Source organism: Passer domesticus, chromosome Z (genome assembly GCF_036417665.1).
Source record: "Passer domesticus isolate bPasDom1 chromosome Z, bPasDom1.hap1, whole genome shotgun sequence".
Taxonomy (NCBI): Eukaryota; Metazoa; Chordata; class Aves; order Passeriformes; family Passeridae; genus Passer; species Passer domesticus.
In genome coordinates, this window is record NC_087512.1 from 39,238,884 (window position 1) to 39,254,626 (window position 15,743).

Consider the following 15,743-nt stretch of genomic DNA (forward strand, 5'->3'; position numbering starts at 1 on the left):
GTGCCAGGCTTACCAACTGCCTTCTGTCACATCTGGCACTAACCCCCGTGGGCTGTCCAGTTGCGAGGTGTGGCAAATGGACGTTACCCACGTCCCAGATTTTGGACGCCTCTCCTTCGTACATGTCTCCATAGACACTTTCTCCAATGCAGTTTATGCCTCTGCCCACACAGGGGAGAAGGCAAATGATGTCAAAAAACACCTTCTGTTGGCCTTCTCTGTGTTGGGCATCCCAAAATCCATCAAAACTGATAATGGCCCAGCGTACAAGTCCAGGGAGCTGCGAAGCTTCCTGCAGCAATGGGGAATAGAACATAAGACCGGCATCCCCTATTCCCCGACAGGTCAGGCCATGGTGGAGAGGGCCCATCAGAGCCTAAAAAACACCTTACATCACCAACATTCGGCAATGAAGATGGACTCCCCACAGACCCGCCTTGCACGAGCATTGTACACCCTAAATTTTTTGAACTGCTCGTTCGGTAATCTAAATCCACCCATTGTACATCATTTTGGGAGAAGTGAAAGCCTAAAACCTGAAGCGCGACCACCCGTGCTCATAAAAGACCCGGAGACATGGAGGACGGAAGGGCCATACGACCTGGTGACCTGGGGGAGGGGATATGCTTGTGTATCTACCCCCTCAGGTCCCAAGTGGATACCATCTAAGTGGGTCAGGCCTTTCCTTCCCAAAAAACAAGTATCCGTGAGTGTTGTCCCGCAAGTCGAGGAAGCCTGTTGGCGGCGCAGGCGGAAACCATTTGATGGAGATTTTGATCTCCTGAAACCGAATGTTTAGTTCTGAGTTGCTCAAACTCCTTTTTGTGTTTATTACTTTAGGACCCACAACATGGCAGTCCAATCCGAGTTCATGCGACCCGCAGCTCTCACCATCATTATCCTGCTGACCGCAGTGACACCATCCTCTCAGTGGGTCGTTCCCCAGCCGAAAAAGAATGTTTGGAAGACTCTCGCCGGCGCCCTCGGCCAAGATAACATCTGCCTCACCGCCGCATCAGCAGCAGACCCCTTGTCCACCTGCCTTGTGGGGATCCCAACTCCTCCAGATGAGTTACCCTTTTCCCTTCGTACTTCCCTTGAATCTTTCTTTGAGAATAAAATCAACCGCCCCTCTAATCCTAACCCAAATATAGTCTGGAGGAGGTTTGTCAACATATTGAATCAATCTAAAGCAGATCCCATTGAATTTAAATTGCTCGGGTCCTCTGCCGCTCACTTTTGTGTTCAGTTCTTCCCGTATTCCGATCTAGATGAATCTACTCCTATTCTAAATATTACTTCAAATTATACAGCCGAGTCATGGTGCCTTTCCCTCTCCCAAGTCACCACATCCATCACCCGAGATCATAAACCACGCTCCCTACCCAGTGGTTTCTTTTTAATTTGCGGAGACCGAGCTTGGCAAGGCATCCCCTCTCGCCTTCTCGGAGGTCCCTGCTCCATCGGCCGACTGTCGCTGTTTACACCCAGCACAAGTCAAATTATTAATTGGCAAGAAATAAAGGTCGCAGCAAATTCTAATCGGACTAGGAGAGATTTGACCAATTTGGACAGTACATGCGACGAGGAAATTTTTCATTGGAGTAAGCCGGAAGAGGTAGCTTGGATCACCTTCCTCCCCTGGGTGGCAGTTGCACAAGCTTTAGGCGAATTAGGCCACCTAGAGTGCTGGGTCGCTAAACAAGCCAATCTTACCTCAGTCGCGCTCAGTGACCTCTTAGCAGACAAGGCGAGCCACTTTACAAAACAGGGCGGCAATAGATTTTCTATTGCTGCTCCACGACCACCGTTGTGAGGACTTTGAGGGGCTCTGCTGCCTGAATCTAACATCAAAGGCCGAGGACGTCCGCCTGACCATCGATAAGATGCGAGAGATGATAAATCAAATCAAAGAAGACTCTTCGGATTGGCTGGGGAACCTGTTCTCGGGATGGGGGCTGTCAGGGTGGGTCAGGTCAATTTTAAAGACTGTTACTTTAGCTCTGTTTGTTGTACTTTTGGTTCTTGTTGTTGCGTTGATCATTTGGAAAATTATCAAAAGACTTTTAATTAAGTTGACTTCACCAGTAGACATCAACCGCGTGGTTGAGCAAGAGCCGCAAGAGGAAGAAGATCTCGAAGATCTGCAGTTTATGGACTACTCCGGTTACGACTACTGGGAAGAAGATGTTTAATTATGCTTATTTTTCTTTCTTTAAAACAAAAAAGGGGGAGATGTGGGATCGCGTTAGGCCGCTCTCCCCTGCCCCTAAGTTTGTAACGGTCCCAGGATGTCAATCTCTTGTCAGTTACCCTTCGCTCCTCCCAAAACCCCTTAAACCCTTCCCCAAGTCCCTGTCCGTCACCCGGTGGTTCTATCCCACTTTCCAGAAGCTTCTAGAGTATCCGTCGGGTGATTGGTTTAGGAACTGGGGCCACTCCCAGTTATTACCCCTGTTGGTGGTTACGTTTGTCAATCAGCGCTAGGTTACACCCCCTCAACTCCCTGATTGGTTGGTCCGTTTTCCTTATAAGATGCTGTCAGGCTGTGCTCTTGGTCTTTCGGCGGTTTCATCCTTGGATTAAATCTGAACTGTGTCACCCCGAGAGACCGTCTCTGTCATCATTCCTGCGGGTTGCAGTCCTTTCCTCTTGCCTGGAAGTCCTCGTCACTCAAGGCTTCTACGCCTTAGGCGCACCCCTACTCCCGAGCGGGTACTGGGGGCGTCACAGCGCTGCCGGTGACACTGGCCTTAGCCAGCCGGGATTTCAGCTGAGGTCAGCCGCCGCTGCAGAACATCACTGGTGATTGCTTGCCAGGCAGATGTAGCCCCACACACTAAAACCTCTGATGTTCTGATATTCAGACAGTTTTTCATCAAGCACACTGTGAACCTGATCATCTCATAACTGGATAACTTGTCCAGAAGATGCTGTGAGGGAGAGTATCTAAGGCTTTAGAAAGATCTTGAAAAACTACACCCACTAATTATAACAAAACCCAATCAAATAATCTGGAAGCTTAGGAGTGTGTGACAACATTGTACTGATCTTTCAAAGCTTTCTGAATTAGCAAAACAAAGAAACCCTCATGAATTTATTACTTACCATGTCTTGTTAGGGTTTATTTCTGGTGTTGTGCTGCAAGGACTGTCTGGGGGTATTTTTACCCAGGTGCCTAGCTTTAATGTGTTTTTTCCTCCAGGATCTATTACTATCTGATTGTCCTTTCTTGATTTTCATTTGTATTACTGACCAAACAGATGCTCTCAGAGCAACAGAGCAACGACACTCAGAGTGCTGCGTCGCACGCAAACCCGGGACCGGATCGGCCAGGAGAGTGGTAATAAATAAATAGAAAAGGATGGCCTACCAGTCGGCTTCCCTGCTGATCCAGTCCTGACCGGTCCCTCCTCAATATGAGGGTCCTCTTTGGGCACTACTTGTTGCATCACGCAAAACCCCAGGACCAGGCCAGCCGGGAGAGTGGCAATAAATAAATAGGGATGGAAACAACTGAAGTGCCCAATCACAGTTTAATAAAGGAAAATAAAAGGGTGTGAACAAAACATAAACTGTGCACTACGTAGAGCTACTCCGGAAGACAACAAAATACAGCAAACATAGCCTTCTATAGACATTAAGTCAGGGCAGGAAACCAATGAACAAATAGAAACAGAAACAATACCTTATATAGAACCAATCAGAGGGCAGGGTAACCTTATAAGGAATAGCTTAATTTACGTAACTGTTCCCATCATTCTTTTCTTCTCACCCACTTGTCACCATAAACTGACTGGGAGTTATCTGTCCTGGCATCCCAGTGTCCAGGATCCAGTACTGTTACCTGTGGTGTGGCTGTTTTACAGCCTGTCCTCTCCAGGATGGACCACCAGATCAGTGCAAGATGGTTTTGTCGGTGTTGATGCTGAGAGGAGAGATTGTCTGTACCTGTATCATTGAAGAATGAACAAGAGTTGATTTCTGCTCAAACAGTAACTAAGAGACTGTGATAAAAGCCAAGAAAGAACACATTTCTGTGGGGAATAAGTCTTCACCCATGACATAATAGAAATGGCTTTTTTAGCAGTGGCCTTCCTTCATTGGCATTGTTCTCCATGCTTCCCTTTCATTTCTGACCAAGCTATCAGAAACCTGCAGGTTTCTTTCATATTTTGCCTTCAGATAAGATTGCTGTTCTCCTACATACTCCTCAAAATAAATTCCCTGAGAAAAAGTAGGAGGTGATTAAGATACTGATGAAAGAATGGTTTCAAAGTATAAATAGAAGCTTTTGTATGTGGCTCTGACCAACACACTAGAAACTTGTGGCAATATAAATTTAAATAACATACCATAGTGTCTGGTATATTCCATTATATTTAAAAGAGACATGAAGCAGTCATATGAAAATTTGTTTCAGAAAAGAAATTCAAAACATTTTTCAATGCCTTTGGGATCTGTTCCAGAGTCCCATTGCAAGGACTGTGCTAAATAGGCCCAATAAAACTCTGAGAAAGAGAATCCAAGATTTAGAATAGTGTTGATACAGAAGGTAATAGCAGCCCTGTATCACATTAAATAAACTATGCATGCAGTTAAAACAAGTTGACGTTATTCTGTTGCTGATGTGTTTTCCACCTCTGCTTGGGCTTGTCTAACCCAAGCTGGTGAATGTTTGCAATATCGCTCTTTTACTAGGTTCTCCACAGCTTTCTCTTTTTAACTTAGGTTCTTCTGATACATGGGTCCTGTCTTACTAGATTCAGCACATGCCTGAAGAGGAAAAGCTGCATAACAGCTCTGGCCCACCACTTACTAGTGGAGGGCATGTGACACAGCTCCTGGTAGACTTTTCATGGCTGCAAGGCAGTGTATTGCAGTTCTCCATTGTCCCAGGTAGCCAAGCTGCCCTGTTGATCTACTGCATTTGCATTATCCACAGCACAGGAAAGATTATGTGACTCTGCAAGTACCAGGATGACTCTGGTCAAGGCCACCAATATTTTATCTATCTGCAGCTTTCAAGAAATTAGATTGCATTTGTGTGAGGTACAAGGAACCTTGTCAATTAAAAAAACAAGGCTCTGAAGTGAGGTCAGGTTGTGTAATGGGTCTAGCTTCAGAATTACAGGACATTGAACTAGAAATACAGAAAATTGAGAAAGAGGAACATACACTATATTGGAGTACTTGTTTAGAGCAAGGCAAAAGACTCTGGGTTAAGGCTGTGGGGTCTGAGGTTAAAGCCTTAGTTTGGGAACATGCTGCATATGTATCTGGGGCTGATAGGTAGTGTTTGTTGTTTTGCGCAGGTACGTGTGCAAATTGCATGGCGTGGCATCAAGGTTTGCTTGTCAGCAAAGAGGTGGCTCTTGGAAGGATTTTTCTTTCATGAGGTTTTGTCTAACCTCCTTTTCATTGTTGTAACACAAATCCAGAGGAGAGATGATGAACTCTGCAGCATGAAGCCCTGTAAAATCACAGCTATTTTATGAGAAAGTTGTTTATGAAATGCAGAAATAGAACAGGGACAGTACAAGCAGAAAATAATGCTGTATCCTTTAATCTCTATGGATATGCCCTTCATGCTCAAGCTACATTTTCAGCAGAAAGAGCAATTTGTACCATGTAGAGCAGAAGCACTTATAATGAAAGCAAATTATTTGTATAGCTTTCATCTCTCTATAACATTAGACCTTTCTTGAACTTACATAACCTTAGTCTTATGAATTGCTTTCTGTCCAGCAGGGTTTTTCCATAGCAGATCTGCCATGATAACATTTTTTATTGATATGTACAAAGAATTCAATTTTTGTGATAATATCTTTTGAAGGCAAAACACATACCGTGCTGGGGGGCTGGGAGTTTCCCATCTGCCTGTGGTTTTTAGCAATTAATCAACTGCAGGGGTATATATGAAATTGGAAGTCTTAGTCCTTGCATGGGTCTAGTAAATAATGAATTACAATATGAATGGTAGCTTGTGGTTGCAGTTACATGTCGAAGAAAATTCCTTGTAGAATATTAAGGAGAAACACCCAGGTAAAAGAGCAACCTGTAACTCCATAAATACTTTTTTTAAGCAATCAAGGCAAAATACCTAGCCAAGAGATGAGCAAATGTGTGCCTATGCCAGTTGGTCACTCTAGACTTGGAAAACTTAAAACTGGGCCGGAATACAAAGTTGAATGTTGATGAGGCACAGCCATAGTTACTGTTGCCATGGTTTCTGCTTAAGTCTCATGGCAAAGGTTTACAAGGCTTTCTCACCTCAAGGCATACTGTGTTAGGATGGTCAGAGAACTGCTACAACTGCTACAACTCTCTGGGATGGTGCCTACCAGAAGCCTCTTTGGTCTGTATTGTAACTCTGGTCTGTATCACCCATCTTATGAAATGACACATTTCCATAAGCCTGCTGTTGGCGTTGATATCATTAGGGCAAAAATCCTACCATCCTCAGAAGTTTCGCGTGATGGTTGACAACGTGATTCACCTTCTGTCATTGTTTTTTGTGCATCTTCTGTGCTTTGCAAAACAAAATGTCTCCAAAGGCAGTTTGCAGTTACCCATGCCAGTGTACAACAGTCTATAAATTAACAACAGGATTAAAAAACAAGAACAGTCCTCATCTAGTCTTCCAGGATGAAAAGACACAGATCAGGCTTTAATTACCAAGGTTAATTTTACTTAAGTTTCTTTACTTAACCTCTGCTTTGTGAGCTGGGTGGATGAGGACAGAACCTAATGTGCTAGCAGCAATCCATGCGAGAGCACACACCTAGCCAAGAACTTTTAACCAGCTTGAGAAGTATATTGCAAAAGCTGTTTTGTCTGCCAGTGTTTCCAGCGTGTCTCATTGGAAGCTGGACATCCATATACAGTCTGCTCAGATCTCTGCATTGCCCTTCCCAAGGCTTCCCATGTCCCCATGGTGGAAGCAGGTTGTGGCTTCTCTGTGATACTCCCCCACTCCCTGCTACATGCACAAACTTTTTTTTTTTTACTGGGCTGTATTCTAGCATTTTGTCTTTGTAATTTCGGCTTTCTGGCCTTCAAGAAAAAAGGCTGGAGGGTCTAAGGTGTTGCAAACTTCTTTAATCCTTTTATGTTTTTAAAAAAGTATTGTTAGTTATTTTTTGGGGGGTTTCTTTCTGGAATCAACAATCTCTGTCAATATTAGTAAAGTGAATATACTTCTCTTCCCACATGTTACCAAGGACTGACTTCAGTATACAACCTTGCAGATGCAAAGACACAATAAGCAATCAGGCCAGTTTTTAGAGCCAGTGTCCCAGACTTTGAATCATGTGGGACTGCTTCCTGGCTACTCTGAAGACTGGGCACTACAAAACAGAATTAATTTCCAGCACAGCACCTTTTATTTAATGGTATACTTCAATGAAAATGTTCGTTAGCAAGCCATAAGTAAATGCATCTTTGGATGCAAGTGAAAAGCCAAGAATTTTATGAGGAGCATTCAGATGCATAGGATGATGGAATTTTCTTATTTAGATCATGGAATCATAGAATACCAGGTTTGGAGGGGACCTCAAGGTCCAATTTTTGTCAAATGCACAGTCTAGACAAGATAGCCCAGCAACTTGTCCCACTGAAAACTGTCCAGTGTTGGGAAATCCGACACTGCCCTGGGGCAATTATGTCAATGGCTGACTGTTCTCATGGTAAAAATTTTTCCACTTGTGTCATGTGTTAAAACCTCCCAAGGAGTAACTCGTACGTATTGTGCCTTGCCTGTTCTGTGTGGCTCCTTGTAAGAAGGAAGTCTCCGTTTTCTTTGTAGCCAATGCTTGAAATATTGGAACAGGGCCTAATCATGATGCATCTCTAGGAATAGATAGAACTTCAGTGTCTCTTTCATGACTAATTATAAAGCATGTGAGGAAACAAGGGATATTCTTCTCTTCTGATATTAGCATGTGAGATTGAGTAGGCAACATTGCAAGGCAACTTTGTTTTTGTAATCATGTCACACTTACAATTTTCCAGTCTTTTTTTACTCAACATCCTGGGTGTAAAATAAAATTTTCAAGCATATTGCATGACAAAACAGATACTCCATTATAAGATGAGATAGGGAAAGGAAGTGTTTCTCTACATTCTTATTGCCATGAACACTTGTTCCCAGTAGGGTGGTTACTATGGTCACCATCTTCTCTCTTAAAGACCAGGAGGGCTAGTAAAAGAATACATTACTCAATATCCTGTCTGATAACTCTGCAGGCTGCAGGATAATGGCTGAGGAAGCAAGACATTGGACAGTGACAAATACAGCAAGCATTCTTGGAAGAAGAAAGATTGCAAAGGCAGGAGTGCTGGTCCTGTCTTGTGCAATAATGTTAGATTTGTCACCATTCATGCTGAACCGCTGCATAGTTGCTGATGTACTTCTCACCTTGAGCTTGCATAAAGATACTTGCCTCTTGAAGTACTGTGGCAGTAAGAAAAATGTCTGTGTGCATTAATTGTGTATCTTAAAAAAAGCTGGTCATCCCTTTGATGATGGTATAGGATATTGTTTCCAGAAGGAAGAAAATACAGTATCTTGTCTACTTTAAAACTGAAGGTCTGTGATAATAAGGAAATAGAAATTATTCTAAATGAAACCTAGTGTACTATCACTATACTGAAAAAACAATAGTATAGGAAATTCACCATCATTTTAAGTGAAGGAGATGGTCTTTCCTCAGAGCAGCTGCAATATATGGACTTACAGATCAAAGAGTACCTATATTCTATAGTTTAAAATGCTACCAGCTTCACTTTGATCTGCAAATTACATCTACAGTGGGATACATAGCTACCTTGCACAACAGAGATCACTATCTGAAAGAGCTGAAGCTTTCTGACACCTGCTCAGATTGTAATCCACTGTCAAATTTGGACTGAAAGATTTTCTCTCTTGACACTGGCAGGACCTATGAGGAAAAGGAGCATTAGCTACACTACTGTTCTTTCCTTCTTGGGCATGTTTGGAATAGCAAATGCCTCCCTACCACACAGATGACTGGAGGGCAGGATAGCAGCCTTGCTGTTTGAGGTATAAACTCCCATCCCTTCCCTCCTGAGACACTCAGGTGTGCTTTTCTGTCAGGAAACACATAGGACAGACTTTTTACTGGAGAATTCACTGACCTAGCAGTTCTGCTCTTATGGCCAGCATTAACTATAGATGATCAAATGCATAATAATTTGCAAAACGCAAGCCTTGTTTCACCCTGCTTTGTGTCCTGAGCTACTAAACAAGAACTCATGCAGAGTTATTTTAGAAGGGAACAGTTTTTCGTAAAGGGCATGCCTCAATTTGTTGAAAGATCTTAGAAAACAGTAAGTGAGCAGTGCATTTTTGCCTGCCTCCATAAAAGAACTGCATTTGGTACTGTGTTTTATGTTCTTTCAAACCCCTACAAGCACAGTGGGGTGGGTTTTTTCTTATCAAAAGAAGCACAAATTCAACAACAGGTTTAGAGCTGTGAGTTTTAAGCCATAACAATTTTTGAAATATACTGTGAATTGTAAAAATAAAGAAGATAATGCCTGTTCCTTCTGCAAGCCGAAGTTGGAATCTCTCCCTAGGCTACAAGCAAACACAAACATGTGGCTCTGATCCTATTTTTACTCTTTTGCATACATCACAGAGCTGTTGCAAACCAGCATGACTTGGAACTTCTATTAAAGGCACCAAATGCTACTTAAGAAGGGCAGTTTGTAAAGGGCAGGGTGCAGCTGTAGTGAAATGCCCTGGGGATGGGAAATAAGTAGTCAAGGAGTATGAAGGTGCAAAGGGAATAATGTAGAAAGTAAGCACATGGTTTTTGCCTTCCATTGTAAACATTTAGTCATCTTCACCAGTTAATGACCAGTTTCACAGAGCTTGTATTTTTTAATCCTTTAGTTAACATCCAAACCTGAACATTCTGTGCTGGCAGCAAATACTGCAAACTGTTTTGAATTACAAAAATTATAGAGAATTTCCTTTTAATTTCTGCTTCATGGTATTTAACTCCTGCAGACATGAAGTCATGTGACCTTTCTGCATCTAGACACTAAAACAAACTTGTGAACAATTTGCCTGAGAGCACCAATGTTTTACCTTGATTGCTTATATCCTGGGCAAACTGCAGAATCAGAACTTGTCCATTCAAAAGCTACGTCTGCATGAAAGCACATGTGCACTGCTTTGTAAGTGACTGTAGCTACTTAAATATATATATATATATATATATATATATAAGAAAAAGGGAAAAAAAAAAGGAAGAGCTGCTAGATTCTGCATTCTACAGTTTATCTGGTTTTTGGTTTCATGTTTTGGAAAAATATAAACTTAGGAATATGTAACTTTGTGGCCCAATACTGTCCCAGGGTGAGGTTGTGATGCTTGTATCCCTGATCGTGTGTTCTGTTAGTGCTGGATATTATGTACTGTGCCTTCAAGACTGGCTCTGAAGAGCAAGGTTTGTTTTGGTTTGTTATCAGCCTGATCCCCCACGGCTGGTGGGACAGAGAGACGGGGCAGTACATAGTGCAGCTTTTGCTTTTTGCTTGGCTTTTTGCTGCTTGCTTTGCTCTTGCTCCTGCTTCGCTCCTGTTTTGCTTCCGCTCTGCTATTGCTTTTTTTTGCTTCTGTTTAGCTAAGTGGTCCAGATTTTTTTTCCCTGGACTGTTTTTTCCTTTCCCTTTTTGTTTGGAACCATTCAAACCTGCTCCGGACCGGGACCAGGGAAACACCAAGAGTTTACATCTGGTGGCTGCAGCAGCTATCCCCGGCGCCGGAGGGAGCAGCAACAGAGCGACCACTCCCAGGAAAGACTTTCTGAATTTGTCATCCTTTTCAGATCGGTGAAAGTGTTGTCATCTGGTATTGTTAATTTTGTGTGCTGGGGATGCTTTGCCTGTTAAAGAAACAGGTTCTTTCCACTTCTCTCCAAAGAATCCTTCCTGAACCGGTGGGGGGAAGGGGCTGTGTGGGTTTGCTTTCTTGGGGGGGGGGGGGGGGCCCTTTTGGAGGTTTTCTCCCAGATTTGCCCTAATCCAGGACAAATACTCAGATCTCTTCAGATTCTCATTTCCATCTATTAGAGTTAGGCACCTGAAATGCATTGGAATGGGAATCTGGAACCCGTAAGAGCAGAATAGTTCTAAAGAGAAGTAAATGTTACTTTGTAAGGGGTAAATTATATTCAATGGAAAGTTTAGAGGGAGTAAAAATAAGCAATTTTTAGACATTTGCCTACTACCAAAACTTTCTCTCTCAGAATCTCACATTTGTCAGTGGAGAACCAGATAAGCTCATTGACATGGCTCTTCTCCTTATTTCTTACCCACTTAGGTGGACTAAATGGGTCCACCTAGAAGTGGTGCTAGAAGTGGGTTTCACTCTTTTATAAAATTGTCTCCTTGCAAGAATTCTCCACAGGAATGATACACAGTGATGAAGGAGAGTAAGAGATCCTTAGATTCAAAAAATGTCAGCATAAGCAAGTTTCAAAGCCAGGTTGTGCCTTTCCCATTGATACAACTGTTTGGGGATTTTTTGGTTTTGTTTTTTGTTTTTGTTTGTTTTTGGGTTTTTTTTTAATGAAAAACAACTGCAGGATCCCATCTTGTGTTAACAGGTAATGGTGAACACAGAATGTGATAAATATTTTCTTTTACACAAGCTGTTGTCCATGTAAACAGCTCTGATACTGTAATGCTAGAATTGCCTCAAAAGCAACAAATGGGAGGAGGATGAGAGTTTCTGGAGAAACAACCACCAATACAAAGATACTGCACAATCTCATCAAGCCATATCAGGGGTATAGTTGTTTGCAAGTCAAACTAACTCATGATAGTCCCATGGCAGGATGGAGGTGAAGTGCCAGCACTGACAAACCTTTGTTAACCTGGATGCCAGTTCCATGCACAAACACATTAGTTGCAGATGTCTCCTTTCCCTATTAGGTCTTCAGACTGCATTCCCACTTTAGTGCATTTAACCTGGAAAAACATATCAATAATTCATACTTGAAACACAGTAGCATCTAGCAATACTAAAACCCCTGGAAGTGTTGAAGGCCAGGTTGGATGCAGCTTTGAGTAAGCTGATCTAGTGGGAGGTGTCCCTGCCAATGTCAGGGATTGAAAATATGTGATCTTTAAGGTCCCTTTCAATCAAAACCATTCATGATTCCACTATATGGAAAGACATGAAGGTGCTGGAGAGAGTCCAGTGGAAGAGCACAAAGATAATTATGGGACTAGAGCATCTCTATTCTAAGGAAAGGCTGAGGGAGCTGGACCTGTTCCAGCTCAAGAAGAGATGACTGAGAGGGGACCTCATAAATATCTATCAGTATCTGAAGTGGGTGGTTCAAGGGCATGGATCCAGGCTCTGCTTGGTGGTGCCAAGCAACAGCACAAGAGGCAATGGGCACAAACTGATGCACAGGAAGTTCCAGTTGAACATGAGGAAGAAATTCTTTACTGTACAGGTAAACAAGCACTGGAACAGATTGTCCAGTGATGTTGTGGAATCTACCTCACTGGAGATATTGAAGAACTGGCCAGACACAATCCTGTGCCATGTGCTCCGGAATGAATCTGCTTGAGCAGGGAGGTTGGACCAGATGACCCATTGTAGTCCCACCCAACCTTGCCCATTCTGTGATTCTGGGACACGCAGAGGGTTAACAAACCTCTACATTAAGGTGATAGATCCCACTGTCACTACAGCCTGGACAGCTAAATGTTTTCTGGTTCTCAGTCTTTTCCATTACACACATTTAAGTAATCTTACACTTGGTGTAACAGAGGTGGAGGCATTTTCTAATCACTGATAATTTCCCCAGCAGGAAGCAAAACTTTTTTGGCATACAGAGTTATCTGTGTTTACACAGTCATACAACTTAATTATTGACCATGACAGCATTTCTTTCAAGGCCTTACCTTTCTTAGATGGATTCGCTTTCTCCAGCATGATGATGTATGTTTTGCTGTGTATTAAGAGATGTTCTACTAATCTGGAATATAGGATTTCTTGAGTTTGGGTAGTGAGACGCTAATGAATGGCCCATTGTTTTTTATTACTTTGGCTTCCTTTTCATCTCCTCAGAAACAAATGTATGTTTCAAAGCATACATTTGTATGCTTTGGAAGAGTACCTTCCTACCATGGAAGTGTATTCCATTGCTCTTTACCACTTTTCTGCTTCCTGTATCACAGTTTTTTCTTCTGCACTTTTTCCAGTGCAGAAGGGCGTGCCATCCTCTGTCATTCTGTTAAGTTCAGATCTATCACAAGACAGCAGAGTGTATAAATTTTGCTGTAAATAGAAAAATATTGAGTTCACTGCTAGTGGATAACTTTGCAGTTGTAAAGAATTTGTCCCAAAACAACAACTAAGATTGGCTTTCACAGGAGGAAAGAGCTGGGTAATTTACCACTAAAAGGCAAAGATACTAATCAAAGGCAACTTTAGCAGCTTCCTCAGTGAGCAATATTTTCTCCTGTTGGGAGAGAAATACAGAACCTAGCATAACCTACCTCATTTGGAAATGAACTTCATCTCACAATCTGAACTGCACAGAAAGCAGATGAAAATGCAATATAGAAATTGTAGTTTAGCTGAAGGAAGAAAGAAGCAGACTGAAGGGAGATGAAGTTGCATGTTGGACTAAAGGATTTAAACTGTATAACCAACCCGTGGTGGTTGCTCCCTGTAACTTCTAAGTACCCAGAAACAACTGATGAAAAGATTCAAGCCTAACTACAAGGAGAGGTGCTGTCTTCTTAAAGCTCTCCTCTTGGAAGGGAAGGGTTAAAAGGTGAAGAATGGCAAGGAAGATGGTGGATTTGCTCAAGTGACCTTACAGCTGGGAATGCCAAGGCCTGGAGAATATCAGTGTGAGAAAACACATGTTGAACCTACTACTGTTTATCGTCTATTTGTTTGGAGAAGTAGAATTTCTGTGTAGAGATAATATTAAGTGTTTACAGAGACTTGTAGGCCCTATCCCAGACATGCTTCAGCTCCCTGTTGGGAGAAAGATCAAAGCAGAGTCCATAAAAAGCACAGGGAGATCACAGCATGCTGCTAAACTACGGGTGCTCAGGCCCTGGATAAATGGGCACAGCAGCAGCCCCACTGCCCACAAGGACTGGACTGAGCCTGACGGTGCCTGTGCCCTCACCCTGTCTCTGCTGCCCAGCCTTGTTTCAGGATCCTCCAGATAGCGAGGTAATAGAGTAAATTTGTTCATTGCATTTCAGCTGCACTTTTTTGGTGGTTGCCCTAAGTCATCTGTGTGATGATTCTGTTGATTCACATAGCTGCAAACAGAGGTCAGGGGTCTGTTATCAGCAAACTTTCTCTAACAGTCAGGCCTCATGAGTTCTCAGATCTGGAAACAGACAACAAACACAGTCTCATTCTGAACAAGGAAGATCTTTCCAGTTCCATCCTTTCCACTCCTTCATGCTACCTAATGAATGAAGTAAGACACCTGTTTTAATGAGGCAAAGCTTTTCAGCTCTTTTCATAAGTGTTGAAATAAGAGTATTTCTGTTTTTGCAGGCATTAGCTACTCTATCTACCAGCAGCAACTCACAACAATTGGGATTAGGAAAAAAACTGGAAATGGACATTACTGTCGTCCTTTCCATACAGAAGGTCCACTGGGGCCTTTTGAGACTAGTATAGGAGTCTTTGCTAAGGATCTCAATGGCTAAAGTAGTCGAGAGGTAAATCCTGGCAACCATGCATAGGACTTCTGTTACCTTGTTATTTTATCCAGAAACTGTGTGGGAAGGCCTTCTCTCTCTTATGGTCTGCAAACTGGAAACATATTGTAGAAACAGCAGAAGTAATCTCTTATGTCAAGATCATGGTGTTAGCCATTGATCTTTTCTGTTGGAAGTACCAACTTCATTGTTACATGAACAATTACATGAAAGCGCTAATGGTCCAATGTTTTGACTAATCTGCAAATGCTTAACTGAGGTTGCTCTTTGTGTCCTTTACAACTGTATCTGAGTCAAGAGATTCCCCAAAAGATCTTTTGCTCTCAAAACATATATAACCACTATGGAAATCTGCTTTATTTGATAGATTTCCTTTTGTTGCCAACTTCCTGGATACTATCTGTTTTATTCAAGAGGCAACACTTTTTTTCCATCATCCCATCACCATTACAAGCACCTGTTTGTCTCTTTCCATTTATCTGTCAGTGGCATTGCTCTTATGTTTCCCTTTAGAGTCATAAAGAGCCAGGTGCTACAATGTTCCCTCATTTTGTGATCAAGGACAGCAGCATCATGTAAGGCAAATAGGTTTTCATGAGATGTAAACAGATTACCACCTCAATGACTAATGAATGTCAGGAAGAAACAAGGTCTGGTGTCTGGTTCTGCCAAGCACTGCAAGGTCACGCTAATGAGCCCTATTAACAGAGGAAATCAGAGACCAGGAATTCATTATTGTCTTTGAGACATAATGACTGCAAAGTAGAATTAAAACAGGAAAGGTATCAACATCCTTTTTACTAGGATTCTCACAGAAAATTCAGACAGATGCTGACAGTGTTTTTTCTGATTTCTAGAATCACTGAAAAGAGGAAGAGGATCACAGGCCAAGACTCAAAGTTCCCTGGTCCCAGATTTGACAGATCAAGAGCAGTTCATAGCTGATGGTCTAAGGCCATAGGAAGGAAGCACAGGGTTGTACTAGGGTGCAGCTCTGG

The 15,743-nt window shown here is 42.4% G+C and overlaps 2 long non-coding RNA genes across 3 annotated transcripts in view; one reads left to right on the forward strand and one right to left on the reverse strand.

The window, feature by feature from the left end:
• LOC135290355 (uncharacterized) overlaps positions 1-3,918 on the reverse strand; it is a 62,109-nt gene extending 58,191 nt beyond the window's left edge. Inside the window, exon 1 of the long non-coding RNA XR_010353125.1 lies at positions 3,848-3,918. This is a non-coding gene — a long non-coding RNA (uncharacterized LOC135290355). The remainder of the gene's footprint in view (positions 1-3,847) is intronic.
• LOC135290356 (uncharacterized) overlaps positions 1-15,743 on the forward strand; it is a 42,893-nt gene that overhangs the window by 18,022 nt on the left and 9,128 nt on the right. The window lies entirely within an intron of this gene.